The sequence below is a fragment of the Dreissena polymorpha genome, chromosome 11, assembly GCF_020536995.1.
Source record: "Dreissena polymorpha isolate Duluth1 chromosome 11, UMN_Dpol_1.0, whole genome shotgun sequence".
Classification (NCBI taxonomy): Eukaryota; Metazoa; Mollusca; class Bivalvia; order Myida; family Dreissenidae; genus Dreissena; species Dreissena polymorpha.
The window spans coordinates 68505789-68529601 of NC_068365.1; the positions used below are offsets into that span (position 1 = coordinate 68505789).

The following is a 23813-nucleotide window of genomic DNA, read 5'->3' on the forward strand; positions in this document are numbered from 1 at the left end:
TTTTAAGGACAAATTCAGATTATTTCGCTTCTACTTACTGAAATTGCTTGTAGAAATGGGGGTTTTGAGAGTTAGTCATTAGTCAATCGCAACAAAAAATTAAGTGGCCAAACAGTTAAAATCAAGCCCTGGGATAAGACCATGAATTGTAAAGAAGTGCAACAATGTGCGAATCATCACGCAATATTGCATGTTGGAAGCAACTATCATACAAGTCTGGCGTCTGTGGTTAGTGTTGAACCATTTGTTCATGGACATCTTACTCATATTACATGCCTAGATTTGTTTGCTTATACCCACATGTTTGCACAATAAGTTACAGCCATGTTAGTTAATTTGCTCAGTTTTGGCGATACAATATTTCATGTTTGCGTTTAGTCAAACAGGTGTACCGTAGTTCAGAATGCGACTTGATTGTCTAAAGGCAATTGTAAAATCTTCCTGATTCTTGAGATAACATTGAATATACGCAAGGATGATAGACGTTTAGGCTAGTTAAATAACATTGAATATACGGAAGGACGATAGACGTTTAGGCTAGTTAAATAACATTGAATATACGCAAGGACGATAGACGTTTAGGCTAGTTAAATACAATATCTTTTGTTCGTTATTACCATTATAGCGCACCGGTAAATATATCTTCCTTGACATGGATTTTCTTAAATTGTTATCAAAGTACTCATCACATAAGCTATTGGGGTCTATGTGTTGTTTCTGTTTTAATGCCTCGAAGGTATATACAGATGAAGCAAATTGACTGGGTTAGCAAAAAATAACGCACCATAAATAATCCAATTATCAAATGTTAAAGGATGTAATTTACAGATTTACGTTTCACATCGTGTATGCTTTTGTGTTCGACTGAAAAATAACAACAATTTTCACATGATATAAATGTAGCGTATTAATAAAAATATACTCTAAATGCATGAGTTTTGATAATGTATCATCATGTAACATCGATAAATGTAAAACGTGCATTCCAGCTAAAGTGAAATTACACTAGGTATGACGTTTATAATTATTGAAATATTTTCAGAATGTTGGAAATTACAACAAGCATTACTTCTTTTTTTACAGCGAATCCAGAAATGTTAGACCGTAGATACAATAAAGTATTCAAACAGTTCTGACAAGCATTTGTGCAAAATACTTAAATGTTAGCCACTTGTATTTGTTTGAAAATCAGCCCATCTGCCCCTGACAAATGTTCATATTAACTATTATCCCGCTATCTTGGACATAGTTTTACATTAGATTTGCGTATGTTTGTTGAGGAAAAAAACTTGTTTCGAATACTGTATTGAAAGGTTGAGGCATCGCGACCTTGCCACGACCGATAGAAGGTACAATGGTGCTTTTACATCACTGGTATTTTTACACATGTTTATTTAAAAGAATGGTCCGAAAACATGGAGTGTCGATGAAACACTATTTCATACTTTATACTTTTTGAATGTAATACTTTAATCAATGTCGTTAATTTTGGAAGTCAAAGACCTAAGTCATAAACAATTTTTCGACCACCGCAATCCGTCTCATTTATTGCAGCCTCGACAAAAACTGATCTGAGTATTTTGGCGTTTAATAGGACTGCTCAATACAACAAACAAAATATTCCTCATAAATGAAGTTAAATGACCAGCACCTTCGTCTGCTACTTGTGATTTACGATATGTTGTGGTAGATAGTGACTATATTGACAGTATCTGATCATACTGAAATTATTGGTGTATGCTGAATAAAGGGATAAATTAGTCTTGTCGACCTATGTAGTATGTTGTGCGTCATATATATGTATGTCGTATATATATGATATATATGTCATGCGTCATTTGCTGTGCGTCGCAAACGTTTAGTTTGTTAACAACATTGTCAATCCAATCTTGATGCAAGAATGTTTGTCTTGACAATATCTAGGCCGGATTTGAATCTGGGTTACATGCATACAAAACCTAGGTCACACGGTCAACTGTTATTTAGAAACAAACGTGTTTCTTCACTAGAAGCATGTATTCCTAAATATTGACGGTGCATGTACTATATCACTATATCTTTATACTGTATAGGCCAATTTCAAATCGTGGCCAAGTGCGTCAAAAACTAAGGGCGAATAGGGCCACATTTATGACTTAATTTTGATGAAACTTGGTCATATTGTTTATCTTTATAATTTGTTTGGCGAGTTGGATCATTGCAATGCTTAAAAAAAATTACTAACAACTCTAGAGGCCAAATTTATGACTCATTTTTTTTTAAATGGTCAAAATATTTATCTTGAGAGTATCTTTGGCAAGCAAGCAAGTGGGTCACTAGGGTCTAAACCCAAAGCTACCAATTCAAATCATGTGACTACTCTAGATGCTATATTTTGGAATGAGTCTTTGTGAAACTTGGCCGGAATGTTAACGTAACATACATACTCAAAATCAACCAATATTTCGCAAACTATTTCGTTAAATAAAGTTAAATCCGTGTTCCTTATAGCAATACCATAAATTTCAACCCTAGATATCGTATGGTAACATAGATCTAATGAGATATAAAACGCTCTTATTTTATTTTTTTGTTGCACAACATTTTCCATTTAAATTTCCGGTAACGATATCTGTTTATACGACACACGAACACAACTCTATAAAAAATTAAAGTGATCATCTCCTTTGAACGATTTACGCTAAGTATGTATTTGCTTAAAACGAAAAATCCCATACCGTCGGAAAGTGTCGTCCCTGATAAGATTGTGCGGACTGCACGGCGTAATCTGGAACGTCACTTTACAAACATGCTTTAAGCCCGCTTTTCCGAGAACGCGACTCAATTATTGCTTTTACTCGGATTCAGTGGTAGTAGTGACATGTGAAAAAAGAACACTTTTCCTTTCGATATATTTATGTATATCGGTCAATAAACAATGTACTTTGTATGTGTTTGAATTAAACCATGGCGTTAGTCCAAGGTGTATAATTGCCACGCATTCGTGAACAATGACGACTCGTTTTATGACAAAAATAAAAACTCAACCACCTGTGTTTTTCAGCAAATATGGCGCTGCATGCAATTAATGAAGAGTAATAAAGAAAAAAAACTTTCATAAAACTGTTAATTATCACATTGTATCATATATGTTGTTCGATGAAATCCGTACGAAACTAAAATTCGAAAGTGGTGATAGCAACAGAAGGTTTGATGTGTTTACATGATCTTCGAAGTCCCGTTTTCCCAGAGCGGGGCTTATTTTTGAGTGTTATGCGCCTATAAAGCGGGAGGCATTAAGTTGATTTTTATCCGTCTGACCGCAATGCAGTCCAATTGTCCGTCCAATAAGATTTAACATAATTATAGCGTTTTATTTGTCTCTTTGTTTCACTATAGAATGTATGGGCCTCGTTTTCTGTAAACATGGCTGAATGCGTTTGTATGTGTTAATTCATACAAGCTAATCTGGCACGACACTTTCTTTTCAAACTGAATGTTTGCTCAGAATTGACTTCCTTTAAACACACAATTCCAAAAAAAGCGGACAAAAGTGTCGTCCCTGATCCATCTATACAGACTGCATAGGCTACTCCGAGACGAAACATTACTCACATGCAGTCTGACCAGTTTGTCCAAGCGAGACTCATATTATCCTCAAAATTGTTCACATACAATATCCGAGTAACCGAGCTGAAGTGCTCGTCAAAAGTAGCATATATGCAACGTGTTTTCAGGGATGGCGTCATGGGATGTGGGTTGTGTCTTAAATATCATGAGCTCCTCTTATTTAAAAAACGTGCGATAATTTAGGCTCTGAGAAAACTTTGCTTAATTCATGTGAGTCTGTACAGGCTAATCCGTGACGAAACTGTCCGTGTTTGTGGTATTTAAGGTTGACATGATTCTCTTCGTAACAAAACTTTAGTTTAGTTGCAAGTGTCGACCTTGATTTTCAATGAGCAATTAAAAGTGGCTTACTTTTGCAAATACTTGTTTGCATACTGGCATATGTTGGAAGCATTAAGTGGTATTATCAAGTATTTCAATATTAATTTATGCGCTGAAACGATAAAAAGTATTGCCTACAATAAAAGGCTCAGTTTTGAATAACATAACACACTCTCGTTTAAATATGTGCCGCGTTCTGGGAAATCTGTGCTTATTGCATTTGCATAAAGTGTTATCCTGGATTTGCATGTGCAGTACGCACGGGCTAATCAGTGACGAAACTCTTCACTTTGGTAGAATTTAAAGGAGGTCTATTTTATAAGGAAATACAACAGTTCATCGCTTTAACAGGATTGTCGCTAAATTTTTAATACGACACGTGCTTAAAACGAAAAATACTATACCGATGGAATGTGTCATCTCTAATTAGCCTGAGCGGACTACACAGGATAATGTGTGACGACGCTTTACTCACAAGCATTCATATAAGTTTTCACAGAACACGACGCATGTATTTTACAGCCGGATTGCTGCCTTAGGTAGTTTGTTTAATATATTTTTTGTAATATGCGAATAGCGTACTTACCATCACATTTCATTTCGGTCTGCAGCCCTAAAGTTGCAAGCATATTTGCGAAAACGAATTCAGGAAAACCCATTTAACTTACATTTAAAAGTATACCGTCTTGTAGTATTTTCATTTTGCAGATGTTTTCCCTAAAGATCGTGAGCATAACTTATTTTTTAAACACACAATTATAATGTTTCACTACCAGTGGGAGCAACCACGACCAAATTACACCAACCTCGCCTAAATAATATAGATTCAATAAAGTTGCTGGCAATTGATGGCAACTAAAGATTCTTATTAAACAAATATATGCACATGTATCAATTTTATTTTTATTACCGTAGAAGTTTTGATGCAAACGAGCTATATTTGTCTTAATGGCCTATGTTAATCAAAGCGCTTAAGGCACTGAAGTTGTTCGCTGTTGTCGTCCTTGATTAGCTTGTGCGCATTGCACAGGCTAATCTTATTTGACATGCATCAAGCCCCTGTTTTCCCTGAAAGCGGCAATATATACGGATTTCAATGATAAACACTAGACTGGCCAATGTCGTCTTACAAGCTGGTATATACACTCATTGTAGTGGTATACTCAAGCATTCGTCGTCTGCAGTGCAGACAGGCAGCGATAATCGTTCCTAGCATAGTGAGTTACGGTTCTTAGCGTAGTTAAGGCTTCTAAGCACATACTGATTTGCAAAACATGCTCTGTAAATTAAAAACGGCTATACGCATATGATCCCAGACATATCACACTACACTGGGGCATACGTTAACAGGTTAAAGTATATGAATGTCAGTTTCAATACTCTAAGGAAAATAGTATTTTTTTCGGATTTGGTCATGGCTCGCAAATGCAATAAAATACCCGGGTTTTACAGTTATTTTGTTGCTAATAGACATGTGACATGTATATATTCATGGGTTGTAATGAACATGTGAACTGTATTTATTCATGAGTTGTAATGAACATGTGAACTGTATATATTCATGAGTTGTAATGAACATGTGAACTGTATATATTCATGGGTTGTAATGAACATGTGTAATGCATATATTAATGGATTGTAATAAACCTGCAAAATGTACATATTCATCGGTTGTGACGAACATGGGAAATGTAAATATTCATCGGTTGTAATGATTATGTGAACTGTATATATTCATGGGTTGTGATTAACATGCGAAATGAATATATCAATCGGTTGGTATAAAAATGTGAACTGTATATATCCTTGGGTTATAATGAACATGTGAACTGACAGATCCCCGAATTAACGCGTCCACGAAAAAGTAACTAAAACAGAAAAACTCGAAACTTCATGCAGACGAAAATAATTTATTTTACATGTGCGTGTATGTGTATTGTGCACTGACAATCTCTTACATCTAGATGTGTGCATACTTTTCTTCGGTTTAAATTGCAAGATTGTAATTGAACTGAATAGTATTGAAATATTCTATCATATCATATATCATGTAAAATTATAACTACAACGTTTCGCACATTCTGATCAGTTACGACGCTTTCCGCCTTCACTTGATTTTCGTAAAGAAGAAATAGAATCGTAAAGCGTCGTTCCAGATTAGCTTGTGCAGTCCGCACATGCACATAATTAAACCTAGTTTTCCAGAAAGAGGCTCATTTATAGAAAGAGTAATTTTAACGGGAAAATGTACCTTTGACGAGACCGACTGTTTGTTTGACTTCGCTGACACCTCGATGAGTGGCTGGGGGCAGCCCTATGGGTGTGGAAGGACCATCCCTTGAACACGAGTAAGGGGTATCGCCATTACAATCTTCCAATAATACATCAACAGTACATTAGCCGCGTTCTGAGAAAACTTGACTTAATAAATGAGCGTAAAGTGTCGTTCCAGATAAGCATGTGCAGTGCGAACAGGAAAATACGGGATGGCACTTTAAGCGTAAAGCAAAGAAAAACTTCCTTTAACCGAAAAATTCCACAAAGCGTAAAGTGTCGTCCAGATTAGCCTATACAACGGCACAATCTAATCTGGGATGACATTTAACGCACATGCACGTCCCTTCTTTGTGAAATTACAGTTAAGGCGGAAGGTGTCGTCCCTGATCATGACATAAGTGAGATGGGACCAGCTCCATGAGTTTGCGAATACATGGTTTACACGTTACATAACAACTTATATATAATTCATTATTTACACGACCCATAGATATGATCGATAATGTATTATTTTGTTTTCCGATACGTATTATGATGTACAGATGTTTGACAACTTTGCAAGGTTTTCAACAACAATTCAAATTGATTGTATAGAAACCGTAAACCGTCTGCAATTCATTGATTTGATCATATTGTATGCGCTTTCCTTCTTTATCGATATCGTATGATATTCGCGTTCGCGTTTAAGTTATCGGCTCGTAACAAGTATTGTAAACCTACCATGACGTCACTTAGTCACTATCGACCGATGTGTACACATCGCCTTAACAACTGGAAATCCCCGTACAATCCACTTACTTTCGATTTCCCTCAAGACCTTCCTTATATATAATTCATTATTTACACGACCCATAGATATGATCGATAATGTATTATTTTGTTTTCCGATACGTATTATGATGTACAGATGTTTGACAACTTTGCAGAGTTACGATCAGCAAGTTTGAACAAATAAGTAAGTGATTTTATGTATTATTATTTCGATTTATTATAAAATGTTTGTTGAGTCATGCGTTATGTTTTGCTGAAATATTAGTAGTTATACTAGAAGTTGGTCGACCGTGTCCATGTAATGGTTGCAAACATTTTTTCATTGTATTGCATAAGAAAATATTGAATTTCACGGTTAGATATAAACTGAGACTTGCCAACAATTAATAATGCATTCATATTTTTAAAAATAAAAGTTGAAGTAATTAGGGGGTGTTGTTAATACATACACGTACTATTTAAAAAATAAAAATAAACACATAGTTCGTTTCCATTAAAACTGATACATTACTTATTACGACCATACTTATTTACTCGCTGATAAAAATTGAAACTAGCAAAAGTTCGGAAGATTAAGTTAACCAATTTAAATGAAATGACAACATAAATTTTTAATATAATGCATTACATTGCATGCATATTGAGAACTTTTATAATCTATATACAACCGGTAAAACAAACAAATCTAAATTTGTCAATATAATAATTTCTATGAATATATTAACATTACCCATATGCATATATTAAAAAGTTCGTCTCTAAATGCCCTCATCATAAACCTAAATTAAAATCAATATTTAACGCAGTATTTTCAGAAACAGTAATACATTTCTTTAAAACAGATATACTGTGTTTTTTTTTTGTTGGTGAAAAAATATTCGTTACATCAATAAGATCAAAGATAGCGAATGCCTTTTTTTCTGTGCAGTTCTTAGCTTAATCAAGTCAATAACGGGATTTTGCGCCAGATGTTTCATTTATACTGTTTAGATAGTATTGATCATATATCTATAGATACAAAACGTAAATACAAAATAAGAATGGAAATAAATCACCTATAAACATGAGAAATACGTATACGCGCGTTCTTCGAGCAGATTTGTTTTAGTGGTTTGCCGAACATTGTTTTTTGATGCGATTACTATTTGTATCGGAAATCAGCATTATCATGCATCAAAAGGTCAAACTGATGGAATAATTCTTATCAAATTAATAAAAGATAGAATACATCATTGACATTGTTGAAAACACATAAAAAATATAGTATTGTCATGCCATAGTAATATCGCCGAATATTATCATTTAAAATATGCCTGGTCAAATAACTCTATAGTTTCCCTAGTTTAAGCTATAGCGGTTATATAACGATTATTTTACTGACCGCGAACTGACCTTTATTGAAACCTTGCGGGATGGAATGCAATGAATTTAAAATGAGATCACGAATTCGCTGCTGGAACGACTGTGTGTTAACAACTTAATTACTTTAACATGTTTAAAGGTCAATTTTGAAAACAATTGAAAGTATTTCTCTCAAAACGAAAATAATGAAAGCTAACGACAACACTTATATGATATAACATGTACTCGTGCATATAATGCAATATTGCAGGAATAACTTAATATGTCAACATAGCCTTAAAGTACAAACGCTCTGGCGCTAAAAATCTGCTAAATATAAAAGGACTTAAACAAGCTGTATCGATGACAAGAGTAAAACGCACCACTATACCTCTTTTAATGAAATCCACGCATATTTGGATTTAAGTTTACCCTATACACCACATAATAGAAAGTCAATTGAATTTCCTGTTAATGTAAATAAGATTGCACAATTTTTATTTCGAACGGTTTTGTTTTTATAAACGCACAAAAAATTCCATGCATTCATACTGTCCAACTAGCGGTACGTTTTATTCTAATTGCAATGCACGCTTACAAATGTCAGCTAAGATGAACAGCTTTGTTATACAGCTACGCAGTACAACCGAGACTTTAAAATATCACTCATTATGCATAATTTGTTTGCTTTAATAACATTGAAAGGGTCTCCATGATAATACACTATTCTTGTCGAGCCATGCTACGATGTATATTGGTAAACAAAATTACTGCAAAGTTACGTGGTAGTTGGTATATTTAGTTACATTTTAAGACCAGGACAAACAACATGTTCGTAAGGAAAAATGAAAGTGTATGACACTAATCCGACTGGACCATTATAGTGTCCATTGAATTATTCAGTGAGTGTCGAGCCATGTAAACAAAACGCAGTAGCATTAATATGTATCCAAACATCAAAACATGTATATCTTATTTTTAGTGAAATATGCTGGAATGCCATTATAATTTATGTTATATCTGAATATGTTTAAATGTTGCCAAAATAATATATATGTTAGTGCATATGATAAAAAAAATATGTAAACACACGCACCATCTAGTGAGTTTGTATGTGCAAATTGGAGATGCATACATTTTGATTAAATGATTACGAACTTAACCGAAGTTCGCTCAAATATCTAATCGATGTTATACCAAAGCAGAGTTATTTGTGCCAAATTAGAACTTAAGCTAGGTCGTTGAAATTCGACACCATTTCTTTACAATCGTTTCAATTCAACGTGAATACATTTGTACTTGGGTATTCAAATAGCGAAGAAATCAATACAAATTATTAAGCTATTTTGCCATTAAGGTACAGATCATCAAATTGTGTATTGGTATATTTGGGATCGAATACAAAAAAATGGTTATTATATTGATTTAAATACTTGACTTTCATATGGAAATGACGTGAATCACAGCTTTATATTGATGCAGGTATTCGTTCGTTTTATTATTAAATCGACGCAAGTGTCTTAGGCTTTCCAATGAAGATAGGCATTAGTAGTAGGGGTGAACATTGAGGTCGGATTTACGCAGTTTTATTAATATTAGGAATGTATTGTATAATTTAACTTTCATTGTTAGAATAGACTATTAGGCTCACTTTAAAATCTTAAATTTATATCGAGCATATAAATGTAATAATAATAGTTACGATTCCGGGCGGCCATTTTGAATGTAGCTACTGCCCCATATAGTCTACTGACACCATATAGATTATATGGGGTCAGCATGTGACGTCAAACAGTCAATGAGAGAATGTTTCTACTGCCCCATATAGTCTACTGACACCATATAGAATATATGGGGTCAGCATGTGACGTCAAACAGCCAATGAGAGAAGAGTATTTTGTAGATGGCGTGATATTGAACAATACGGATACCTTTGTTATAGTTTAAGTGATATCGTATATAAATTTATATCCGATTACACGACATATTTATTTTGATTTTTTTTTTCATTATTTCAAAGATGTTGTCCCTTTGTGGCTCCTTGCAAGACCAAGTCCCTGAATACATCTGTCCGTAATGCACACGCCAACATGGATATTTACCGTAATACGAATCATGACGTTATCAAATAAATATTATTCTGAACAATTGTTCCTCTTATCTGACTGTCTAATGTGCCTTATTTAAACTAAAACATTAGATTATTTAAGATCGCAAGACCAAAATTCTTTATTCTTGATACGTTCATGTCGCACAAGTTCTTAGAAGTACAGGACGCTTTGAACAAGACGTTCACCACGTTCAGGGAATATGCCGGCCTTATTATAGATAAGGTTCGTTCTTGAACACGCCGATATCATCATAATGTGATATTTCAGCATTGCTTATTCAATGTCAATTTATTAGCGTTGCCATTACTTTTAAAATACGAATATAAGCTTTAAGTGATGTTTCGTCAAGAAATTACTTCTTGTGAAATACTTGATCTTCATAAATTGCGTAATTGGTTGAATACAAATAAACGTATGGAAAGCTGGTTCGATAATTAATTTTGGTAAGGGAACAAAACAGATGATATGTTATATAAAGGATAATATGTAATATAAAGGATAAAGACCGTCCAAGCTTTGTCTTATTTTTTTGTCTGAGTATACGGACATATATAAATGTTACGATTTTATTAAGTCACTAAAACGTAGATAGAAAAAGCGGACATTGTTACACATTATGTGACAAATTACAAAAGAGCATGACATTGACTAAACGTTACGCGTTGATGATTGCTGTAATAACCAGCGGTTCGTGTTTCTTTGTATTGTTTAATACCCACGGCACCTTTTTAAGCGGAAACATCGAACGGTCGAAAATTGCCATAATAAATTCCGCTTATCTGTCAGTTTTTTCTAAGATATTTAAATGTACCTAAGGTTTCCGTTTGAAGCAAAGTTTTATATACACGCGCGAAACGCACGAATACTTTATCGGTGTGTATTTATTTATTCTACACATATGGTGTTTATACATACTAGTTTTGCACAGACCTAAGTATATATTTCATTTAATACAATTATCGTTGCCAGCCACCGAAGACAGGCATGTGGCTTTAAGATTGTTTGATCTTTTGCTAAAATATAATGTGTAATATGTGCAGTTACATTTGAAGTATTCGACCGTGTTCAAGCTATAATTGTAAATTGTATTCGTTGTGTTGCATTCGAACATATGAACAGTGCGATAACATTTGAGACTTCTCAACAATTAATTAAACATTCAAATAATTGGTAATGAAATAATGGATGTTGTGGCAGTTATGAGGATTTATATTTATAATAATATACATTTCTTATGATTTGCCTACAATTTCTACATACACATACTGTTTTGATTTTATTTGCAATAATTCAATATGCTTTTTTGCATTCAGACTGTTAAATAACTTATCATGTCAATCATTACTTGTCGTGTCAATCATTACTTATTATGTCAATCGTTACTTATCATGTCAATTATTACGTATAATGTCAATAGTTACTTATTATGTCAAGTATTATGCATTATGTCAATCATTACTTATCATGTCAATGATTACTCATCATGTCAATCAGTACTTATCATGTCAATCATTACTGAGCATGTCAATCATAAATCATCATGTCAATCATTCCTTATCATGTCAATCATTACTTATCATGTCAATTATTACTTATCATTTCAATCATTACTCATCATGTCAATCAGTACTTATCATGTCAATCATTACTGAGCATGTCAATCATAAATCATCATGTCAATCATTCCTTATCATGTCAATCATTCCTTATCATGTCAATCATTACTTATCATGTCAATTATTACTTATCATTTCAATCATTACTTATCATGTCAATCAATACTTATCATGTAAATTCTACTCATATTTTGGATTCAAACTGATTGATAACTTATCATGTCGATCATTACTTATCATGTAAATACTACTCTGTTTTTGGCATTCAAATTGATATGTATCTTCTTCTCCTCAATTGTTGCGTTTGTTTTTCAAGTTTTTTTTATCAGCCCGAAATCCGGGCTAATAACTGGTGACGTGTTTAATGATGTCATAACGTCATAACGTGTAGAATCAACTCGATACCTAACGCATCATTGGTAAATAATGTATTTTATACAATTGAAAATGCTACTTTTATTTTAAATCTATGCGAAGACTTTACTTTTTAGTCACATAATTGAGCGTTACTTTTTAAAATAAATTGTATCATTTTGACATCTTAAATGTATTTCCCGCTATGCCATCATCAATAACAATATACAACTCTGTAAGGCACTGCACCATTTTTAGAATTAAAAAACGAAACCAAAACTTAACATTTAGTAAACAACTACATCTACAACGACATTGCAACACATCCCAAATAGTTTGTCCTAAATAAGTGCTCATCAATTGTTACATTACCTTTTTACATCATACATTATAATTAAGGTGTTTTAGTGATTTTTTGTGCAAATCTTATTGATTTATTGACTAAAACCACTTGTCCTGTATAAATATTTTAAGTTACTCTTACCAGTGTTTTTTTCCAACCAGTGAGCATGAATGATGGCTAACAATAGCAATACCAATCAACTGGTCTATTAGTTACTTGTGTTTAGCTTACCTGAGCACAACGTTAAGACTTTTTGTGATAATATTTTTTCATTCGTCCGTGCGTCACCATTATTTACATTTATGTCACACTAGAGGCAACCCTTTTTTACAATCTTCATGAAATCGATCAAACATGTGTGCTAGTAATACAGCGAACGAGTAAGAAAATTAATTGCGTAAGTACATAAACTATGTCATTTGGTAAACTGAAAGAAACCCCTCGTGAACACTTTGCATGCCTCATTTTTTGTCAGAACATTTGTCCCAATTATATACCGACCGAGTTCTAAAATTGTTCAGGTCCGTTGAAAAGTTGGCGGGGTAATTTTTATTGAATAGTGAAACCTTCTGACCGCTCTAGATGTTACATTTATAACTCAATTTGAAAGAGATAATATCCCATAACAATCGTCACAATGATATCAGGGCCGATTTCAAAACGTGTTCGAGTCCGTTGAAAACCGTGGCTGCCAGGAGGTGGGGCAGTTTTTCTTAAATTGCTATAGGGAAACCTTGTGAACACTTTAGGGGTCACATTTATAGCGCAGATGACAAATGTCGAAATAAATATATCGATCAAATTCGAAACTTGGTAATATGGGGTAAACACTAATTGTATAGTTCAAATTATTAAAAGCTTGTTAACCCCAGATGCCATATTTATTGAACAATCGTAAACAAATTGGTGAGATAATAAATGTTTCCCTAATATGTCTCTGGCGAGTTGAAATGTGTTGCGTGAGCATTTTAAAATTCATATTTATTTATATATTTATTAAACATAAGCCGCCATAAAAATATGGGGAAAATCTAGACGCCACATTGTTTGTCAAATCATCATACCGAGTTTTAAAATGCAAAAACAGTTCTGTATATTCAGGTCGCAGGTGAGTAACTGTGTTGTCCCTTAGCTTGATTATTAGTTGTATGTAACCTGACCGATTTTTACAACGCTATAATTTTTACAAAAAATCGATTGGTCACGTTTTTCTTAACTTAAAAAACCCTGTGCAAGCTTCATTGTCCAGGTAAACAAATAGAAAGAGCATATTTTGATACATTTTTATGTATTTGATTATTATACAAACTATTTTTATTAGACTGTTCAGCGATTTTCTTACTATTTTGGTGATAAGATTTTTTTGTTCGTTCGTACTCTCACGATTCGTTCCATTTTTGTGTTTCGGATTTTCATTTGTTCAAATTCAATGAAAACTCTCCGCTTGAATCTTATGTAACTCATCATATGTGTAATACATGATAGATCCAGTTTATTTTATTTACCAATGTTTTGTATCATTTTACAGCCATCTACAACGCCATGCATACCTCGATATCCAGTCAAATCTAATTCAGTAATTGGCCTCACCGTTGTGTAAGTTAAATGTAGTTATTGCAACATTGATGTGATATGTTGTTATTTGGTTGTAACTATTTGAATAACTCAACTAAATCCATCATTCCTTAAACGTTCAGTACTGCCTTTTATTGTTTTGAATTCTAAATGCTCATAGTGATGGACAGTAAAATCTTGTGCACATCTATGCAATACTTGTATAATGCTAAAGGCCCAAGATTACATTTTTAATAGTTGTGTAACGCTGTTATTTTACGGATTATTTTGTCATGCATTTTGTAAGTTTTTTGTATTGTGTAATTTCAGTTTTATGGGTTTGATCGGTTATCTTGCTGTCAAATTAAATCCGGCTGAATGATCCGTTTAGCAACCCCAGCTAATCTCCGATAATCCCACATTTTATCTGGAAAACTGTGAAAAGTCTACACCGCCTGTGGCATTTTGGGGATTAAAATTACATTTGTAGATGAATATTTTTAAAATTGGTCTCATTTTAAAGCTAATAAAATTCTCTACAAAATGCATGTTTTACTTTTGTATTTTACCCACTATAACCCAGTTTTATCTGTTAATAAACAATAAATATTATGGTTTTTCGCTGTTGCGCGTGATTATCAACTTTCATGCACTCGGTGCGTGGCACATGTACTCTTTGTTCCTATTCGCGGGTGACTTAAACTTTATGAATATTAATGAGATGGACGAATCCATTTAGAAAAGTTCACGACCTCCATTCATGACTTTGATGCAAATTTTTAAGTTCATCCGAACCGAAGATATAGTCCCCTAAAGTGTCGCCGATTTTTTACAAAAAGTACTTATTTCCGAACTATGCATCATATATCATATTGTAGGGAATGTTCTGAAGTTTAATTTGATATAAAAATCTTTTGTGGGAAACAATAGGAACCCTCACGCATTTTAAGCCGAACGTAGTAATTTATTCAAATTTACTCCGGTCACCCGGCGACCTCGCTTTTCACCTTTGACCGCCATTTTGATTAACTGATTACGCATCGTAAACACGTTTTTCTATCGACGATTTTGAGCATGTTACCAATAGAAAACATCTTCATGTGGTTCAACTTTATTATAAATACAAAGGTGAGTTCTAGAAACCTTGATTTTGACTCGATTAATTATTTATTTCAGTGCAAATATGTAATTTCGATGTAAGGACGGGCACTTGCTCGTGCGATCGAATCGTAGGAAAACCAACCCCGTGTTACTGTTATGAAATGCCCTCAAAGGTGTTTTTATCCGTAAATTATATGTATGAAAATAAGTTTTCTTAAGTATCTAAACAATCGTTGACATGATTAAATCGATAAATTTGCCCCGATGTTGTAGAAATTGTCCAAATGTGCATATCCCCACTGGCCTGTGAGAATGTTTTTGCACTGTAAAAGTTGCATATTAACATGATTTATACATGTACTGATGATGTAGGCAGGGGACAAAAATTCCACTCGTCCGCTCGTATTGACGAGTGAAATCTTGAAAGGACGAGTGAAAAAAAAACTGATGTTAAAATATGTATTTTCTGACCAGTAAGACTCTTTTTCATTAAATAAAATCATTTCTTAAAGCATATCTATTCCGAAAGTAGAACGCGAATGAACCGGAAATCGTAATTGTAAATTTCATACAGCAGGTGCGCGTTGTTATGCGAGACCGTGTCCCGAGTAATATTGGCTTTTTGGTGTAAACTTTGCGCGTCCATGTTGACAGGGAACCATCTGACTTCATTCACTGTAAGTATTGATTTTTTTAAAGAATTATTTTACTGCGAAGTACAATTTTAAACCAGTCTGAATCTCATCTGAAAAATGTCTGGCATACGAGCGTTCTTTAAAGGGGGCAGGAGCGATGTTCAACCATCCGAAATGGAAAGCACGCAAGCATTAGAAAAAGGAAAAAACAAATTTGTCTTCATTTATTTATTTTGTGTTCCTCATAAATAAAGTAAGTTAACATTTCTTCTATGATCAGCTTGCATGAATAACTAAGTAAGCAGCATTTTAGCAGTGATTTAGGAAACATTGTTAGTCATATCAGTCCTTTGCAATCTTTCTTTCACACATATTTGAAGGACAAGTGCATGTGTTTGCAGGACGAGTGAAAATTTTAATGCACTTGTCCTGCAGGACGAGTGCCATTTATAAATATTTTTGTCCCCTGGATGTAGGTCTGACTTTTCTTTCCTTTTTTTCAGTAGATCTAGGAAGTCAATGGCAGACTACCCAGGACCATTCTGTCATGAAAATGGTATAACAACCTCTCTTTAGAAGAAGGCAGAAACCTTGTAGCCTATAAACAGGCAGAAGAATGGACTCATTCTTTAAATAAATACTTTTATAGAAAAAATAGGGAAATTTCAACTGTGTTGTTCAATTTACTGTGTCATCTTAACCCTTCATTTAAAGCATCAACAGAAAAATATGTCAAAACCAAAGTTTCAAGAACATGTGACCAGAAAAAAAACTTGTCAATTTAAAGAAAAGTGCCCGGTGAAAAAATGTGAAAGACTTGATGAATCTAAATGCAGAATTTTAAATTGTAATGCATATGTTGCAATTGCATACCAGGATGCTTGGTATCCTGGTATGGATTTTGAAGTTAAAGATAAAGAAAACTTTGTGGTTAAATTCATGACTACCACCAGAAAACTTGGCCAGTACAAATGGCCTCTACGAGAAGACATTCAGACAGTTCAGAAACAATTCCTAATTTCTGCTGGATTTGTGCCCGACTGTTTGAATTTTGAATGGTTATGGAATGTGAAAGAGGCACCAACAAAAGACAACATATATAACATATATAAGAAATATTCATAGATTTATTTCAACGATTAGAAAGTTATAGAATGTGTGCATGTCCCCGTCCCAAAACGATGAAAAGACATTCCCGCCCCCCCCCCCAAACACCTGTGAAAATTTGATTAGAGAGTTAAGACTAAATTAGTTAAATTCGCTTTTAAAAACCGGTTTCCATTTTAAGTAATTCCAATATTGCTTTTGAGTGAATAAATGTGTTAATTGTAGATATTTTAGCCTGATGCCTTTCGAAAAAAAGATAATGTCTCTAATAAAATAATGTCTCTAATAAAATTATGTATATGCTTCCTAAATGTGTTGATCATTACCATGTGTGTATTAATAACTAAAAGGGTTTATAATACTTTAATGAACAGAGTATACATTGATCTACAAATGTTCCAAATTTCATGAAGATATCTCTAAAAATAAAAAAGTTATGGCAATTTTACTATGTAAAAATGTATGAACTTGAATTTCCGGTGCCGCGAATGTCGCGCTTCCTTGTTCACTTTATATAGGGAGAAAATTCAGAATTTGTGCGCATTTTAGCAATATTCAAATTCCCATAACTTTTTTATTTTTTAAGATATTTTAAAAAGAAAAACTGTTCTGAAAATCTCTTAAAGAGCTCTTTTCAAATATGCAATTGCCTTTAAAAAACAGATGTTGATGAAAAATTAGCTGGGGTTGCTAATCCGTTGTCTTTTGTTCAATTAAAATCCGGCCAAATAATTGGGGCAGTGATGAGTGAAGTAACCTTGGAGGTTTTACCCACTTGTTTCTTATATGAGATCTAAAAATGGAGGCCTGGATATAACAATTATGCTGCAATAAAGCATATTTTATATCATATACAATGCAAAAGCTTCTATAATTATGACCATTCATGTGTGTGTCGGTAAGTCGGGAATGTTCTTTATTTAATCACAAATTCAATGTACATGGTAGATATTGTAAACAATGAACTAACCACGACGGGTTCAGAAACAGTACTAACACAATATGATGGCTAAGATATTGATCACGAACACCGCTTCCGCTTCAACAGTGTTGCCACTTATCTGAGATAGAATGTTGTTTAACATTTGTTAAAATCTGCGCGTATTTATCAGCTGACGTTCAATTATGCAGTATCTTAAATATCTTTAAGCGAACAGAATAAAATACATTAAATATGTATTGTTTCCGAACAAATCAACGCATTAGTGTTAGTTAAAGGGACTATTGCAGGAAAAACTGGGTTTCCAAATTATACATTTTTATATAAATGCACTTTAATAAAACAGAACTTATAAAGTTAAACAATGATCATTTGTCAGAAACAAGTTGGTAATCAATCAGACAATACAAAAAGTTAGTATCACACACAAACATGCCTTATAAGCTGCATTTCAAAATATGACAGTTGACACCACTTTAACAAACTGCGCTATCATGCTTGGTTATTGACCATGACAAACTTATGGAGATATTGAATACCAGCACGACGTAAACATGTTAACGCAAAAAGGGTCAAACAAACAAGCCAAATATTATTATATGATTTCTACCTTAGAATGGGAAAAACATGTGTGTTATATATAGCGAGTTGTATCAGTTCATATACAATCGTACTATCACCAAAAACAGGTGTTTTTTTTCCAAAGAATTTGTCCCTTGGGTACACCTTTAAATGGCCTAGCCCCTTGAAAGCAGAATACGGAATAAAAAACCGTTCCCTTAGGTGGCAATATACAGTGTTTAAGTCTCGGCCAATCTCGTACACAAGCAGGAGTGAACCAATGTCTGAAAACTGGTCAACCGCAAATCAGTAAATAAACCTAGCACATTTCCAGAATGGTTGAGAGTGTGCCTTCTGAAAAATCAAGAACATTCAATCAAATAAGTTGAGGCAAAATGATATAGTGTCGATTATTTAAAACGAAATCATCAGAATAATGTGTGTTTCCGGGCCTTTTTAAGCCCGTTTCACATATAAACTGCCACTTTCCGTCAGACGCAAGGTGCATGAAAACAATGTTTTTTACATAGGTAACTTACCAAGTACTAAACAGCAATGGAAAAAATTGGGGGTCAAAGGGTTAGATTTTTTGTTATAGTTCAATGTCCATACGCCAAATATTCAACAGAAATACTGACCGGAGCCAGCATTACACCTGTTTTCGAATTGCATTAATTCTACTTTCTTTAGGTTACAATATACTAAATCATTTTGGTGTTCAATGCTATACCCTCTAAAGAATGGAACGTCATTTATATGAAGACACAATTCTCTGTATGGGCAATTGCCATGACTTTATTTTTGAATATTTCTGTCTGCATGTGGTAGGGAAAACATTGTTGTATACTACAAATTCAGTGTTTTGCTTATAGGTTGGAGACTACATGAGATTTTGACAGATGGCAGAAAATCCACATCAACTGGAGATCAGCAGGTAAAAAGGTGGTCTTAAAACAGTGACTGTTGATTCGCGTTGAGTTCTTTCTTACATACTGCATGACCTATCTTTTTTATTGTTTAAATCCATTCGGCTTGGCATGCTCTTTAAGAAAAGGTACATGTATGGGTATGGGGGTGTCTACGCGCAAAAGTTTGACTTTATTTTTCGTTGAAGTTGTCGGTTTTACATTGAATTTGTTAAGGAAATCTTTTGGTATATTGTTACCTAAACTCACTTAAGGTAAAAATGAAAATCATCTGCAAGTGCAAAAAATGACTGGGAAATCTGATTTTTGGTCATTTCTTAGCAAAAGAGAAGATTATAAGTGCACTAAATGCATGAATTCAGATGATTTGACCTGGAATAGTTGTTTTTCAAGTTGATCCCCCACCCTTATAAAGCCGAATAAGGGCTAAATTGCTATCCAACTTAAATTCAAAGGCATTTTGGTTGACCGTGTAGCATTAATGTGCTACATGAAGTCAGAATTCAACGCCTGGGTCTCCGTGATCCAGTAACGCAACAATAGCTTGTGCGTAAATCATGAATATAACAAGCTATATCACTTCATGTTATTTACAGAAATACACTTAAAATACATCAATGCATGTGTTTTTTTCATTTTATATCTATTTCTATTGGGTATTTTGACTTTTTCAGGTAGAGGAATGTCTGCGACTAAGCCGAGGGCCACTGCATAAGGGTTATTGATGGCAAAACAGGTAATAATACTAAATTATTATCATGTACACAAGCAAATAAGCATATAAATGATGCTTAGGGTGTGAAATACTGCCATAATCAGGTTTGTGGTCACTCAAACCCTTGCCGTTGTGCAATTCTCCGTGCAGTTTGAATCTATAGTTCCGCGTTCCGACACGTAAAGCTCGTGCTTTGCTGGCAGGGGAAGTTGGCACTTAACAGGTTTATCCTTGTTCCTGAGCATGTATGCAGTACAGCTGAGTTGATTTGCTACTTGTAACTCTACAATTAGCTTGTGTTTGGTATCGTTTTCTCACAAAATGCTTACTGTTAATGTTCTGGCTTGAAAGGATGTCGCGTCAGACTTAAACATAGTATTGTTGTAGCAAGTGTCCCCTTCATCATGTAATTACCTTAGAGGGATCTTTTTGCCAAAATGTGGCACTTTCAGCAACCAGTTTTTTTTTTTTTTGGTACATGCTTCTCTCATTCAGTGATGTAAGGGAAGTATTGACCTTATGCGCGTGTTTTTGAATACAAAGATGACATGGATCGATGATATTTTTTGTATTGAGAATTCTGCGTGAAGCTGTGTCCCCAGAAGAAGTACTAGAAACCCCTTTCAGGAAGCCTACATTGATCTGAGCTCCCTTTCTGCCCCTGTTAGTACATGGAACCTCATTGCTAAGCTTATAATGCTTGCCTACATATATGTATCTTGTTCATTTTAACCTTTCCTTCCAGTCTAAACACCCAACATTAGCATTTTTTCTTTCGCTCGGTTATGAACCTCCATTTTGACCTGATTGCCACCATAAAAATAGTCAAAAGTACTTATTTTGTGCCCAAAAAATGAAATTATGTATTCTCTTGAACCTCTAAATGAGAGCTGGCAGTGCATATTGACCATCTGCTGCAGTTTAAAGGCACCCACGACATTATATGCTAGAATATATCATTGGCTGCTGGTAAATAAAGGGGCTCCGAGGCGCTTTCAAGATTTCACACTTTTATTGTTGCGCAACAACAAGTTATTGGAAGCTTATTGATTTCCACACTTTGAAGAATCTTTGATCTCTCATTTTTACTAATTTGTTTATTGTTTTGGATGAAATTGGATTTTTTTTTTGCTTTGAAATTGACATTTTTGGGGTGATTAAAAAAAAACAACACTAAAGAGACATTATCAAAATTATGGTGAAAATATCTAACAAATTCATTCTTTCCCCACCCCGCATAAGCCCCATGTGCCTATCCATTTGGTTTGTTTTGGTATATTGTTGCAGATATTGAACACAACAGCTTTAAATTTTAAAGGGACATTTAAGCTTTTACAGGACGGAAAACGCCAGCGTTTATAAAAATGATATAAAGTGGCCAAATGGACAGATAATCCAGCCAAACTTAATATATTGGTGCAATATGAATAGGAAGATAATAATATGCAATAAAAACACATTTTAATCAGAATTTATTTCTCCTTTAGGTTACAATATACTAAATCATTTTTGTGTTCAATGCTATACCCTCTAAAGAATGGAACGTCATTTATTTGAAGACACAATGCTCTGTATGGGCACTTGCCATGACTTTATTTTTGAATATTTCTGTGTGCATGTGGTATAGAAAACATTGTTGTATACTACAAATTTAGTGTTTTGCTTATAGGTTGGAGACTACATGAGATTTTGACAGATGGCAAGAAACCCTCATCAACTGGACATCAGCCGGTAAAAAGGTGGCCTTAAAACAGTGACCGTTGATTCGCGTCGAGTTCTTTCTTACATACTGGATGACCTATCTTTTTATGCCCCCCTTCGAAGAAGAGGGGGTATATTGCTTTGCTCATGTCGGTCGGTTGGTCGGTCCGTCCACCAGGTTGTTGTCAGACGATAACTCAAGAACGCTTGGGCCTAGGATCATGAAACTTCATAGGTACATTGATCATGACTCGCAGATGACACCTATTGATTTTGAGGTCACTAGGTCAAGGTCACGGTGACCCGAAATAGTAAAATGGTTTTTGAATGATAACTCAAGAACGCATACGTCTAGGATCATGAAACCTCATAGGTACATTGATCATGACTTGCAGATGACCCATATTGATTTTGAGGTCACTAGGTCAAAGGTCAAGGTCACGGTGACCCAAAATAGTAAAATGTTTTCCGGATGATAACTCAAGAATGCATACACTTAGGATCATGAAACTTCATGGGTAGATTAATCATGACTCGCAGATGACCCCTATTGATTTTGAAGTCACTAGGTCAAAGGTCAAGGTCACGGTGACCCAAAATAGTAAAATGGTTTTCGGATGATAACTCAAGAACCAATATGCCTAGGATCATGAAACTTCACAGGTAGATTGATCATGACTCGCAGATGATCCCTATTGATTTTGAGGTCACAAGGTCAAAGGTCAAGGTCACGGTGACCCGAAATAGTAAAATGATTTTCGGATGATAACTCAAGAACGCTTTTGCCTAGGATCATGACACTTCATAGGTACATTGATCGTGACTTGCAGATGACCCTTATTGATTTTCACGTCACTAGGTCAAAGGTCAAGGTCACAGTGACAAAAGTCGTATTCACACAATGGCTGCCAGTACAACGGACAGCCCATATGGGGGGCATGCATGTTTTACAAACAGCCCTTGTTTTAATAGGCTTATGTATTTTTGAAGTTCTTCGGATATTTTTTAAACATGATAATAATTCAATTTGCTTTAAAATAAAACCAAACACCGGTCAAACAGATTAATGGAATCATTGAATGAGAACATGTGTAATAATAAAGTTACAATAAACAGCATAATTATCTGGTGCATTTTTAGCTCACCTGAGCGATAGCTCGAGGTGAGCTATTGTGATCATTCAGCGTCCGGCGTCCGTCCGTCCGTCCGTAAACAATTTGTAAACATCTTCTTCTACTAAACCATTGAGCCAATTTCAACTAAATTTCATGTGGAGCATCCCTAGGTCATGGGACAAAAGAATTGTTAAAAAAAATTTGATCACATAACCAAGATGGCCGCCATGACCATATATGGTAAAAACCTTAAAAAATCTTTTTGTCAGAAACCGCTCATCAGATTTTCAAAAAATTTCACAGGGATGACCTTTGAGGGCTCCCCTGAAAAAGTTGTTCAAAGAAATTTGATTCGTCAAAAAACATGGCCGCAGGAGCTCGTTGAACTTTGCATGTTTATTCGTTTTTGCCTATTTTGTGAAAACTTTCAAAAATCTTCCACATTTTTTGTCCAATCCTTTCCAAATTTGCACAGTGTCTTTATATCAATGAGGACACGAACCCTTCAAAAAATGAGCATTATTGGTCCAAGAAGTACAGAATTACCTCCCCTTGAATTGAGAAAATGGTGTTTATGCAATAAAGTCCAAATTTTTCATCCAATTCTTTCCAAACTTGTAAGGATTTAGCATGGTTCAAACAAGGGAAACAACTACGGTTTATGCATGTTCTTTTTATTACAGATTTGCCTCCCTTTAATTCATTCAAAATCTCA

The 23813-nt window shown here is 34.3% G+C and overlaps 1 protein-coding gene and 2 long non-coding RNA genes across 4 annotated transcripts in view; all 3 read left to right on the forward strand.

Annotated features, from left to right (window-relative positions):
* LOC127849915 (uncharacterized) overlaps positions 1–23813 on the forward strand; it is a 756865-nt gene that overhangs the window by 498279 nt on the left and 234773 nt on the right. The gene's annotated exons all lie outside the window — the stretch shown is intronic.
* Positions 1–23813, forward strand: part of LOC127850633 (uncharacterized) — a 178696-nt gene that overhangs the window by 144312 nt on the left and 10571 nt on the right. The window lies entirely within an intron of this gene.
* On the forward strand, positions 7046–14823 carry LOC127850646 (uncharacterized). 2 transcript variants are annotated; one of them, XR_008035399.1, is made up of 3 exons: positions 7046–7162; positions 14272–14339; positions 14628–14823. It is a non-coding gene; the product is annotated as an uncharacterized LOC127850646 (long non-coding RNA). The 2 variants fall into 2 exon arrangements; XR_008035398.1 differs by lacking the exon at positions 7046–7162 and adding an exon at positions 13924–13992.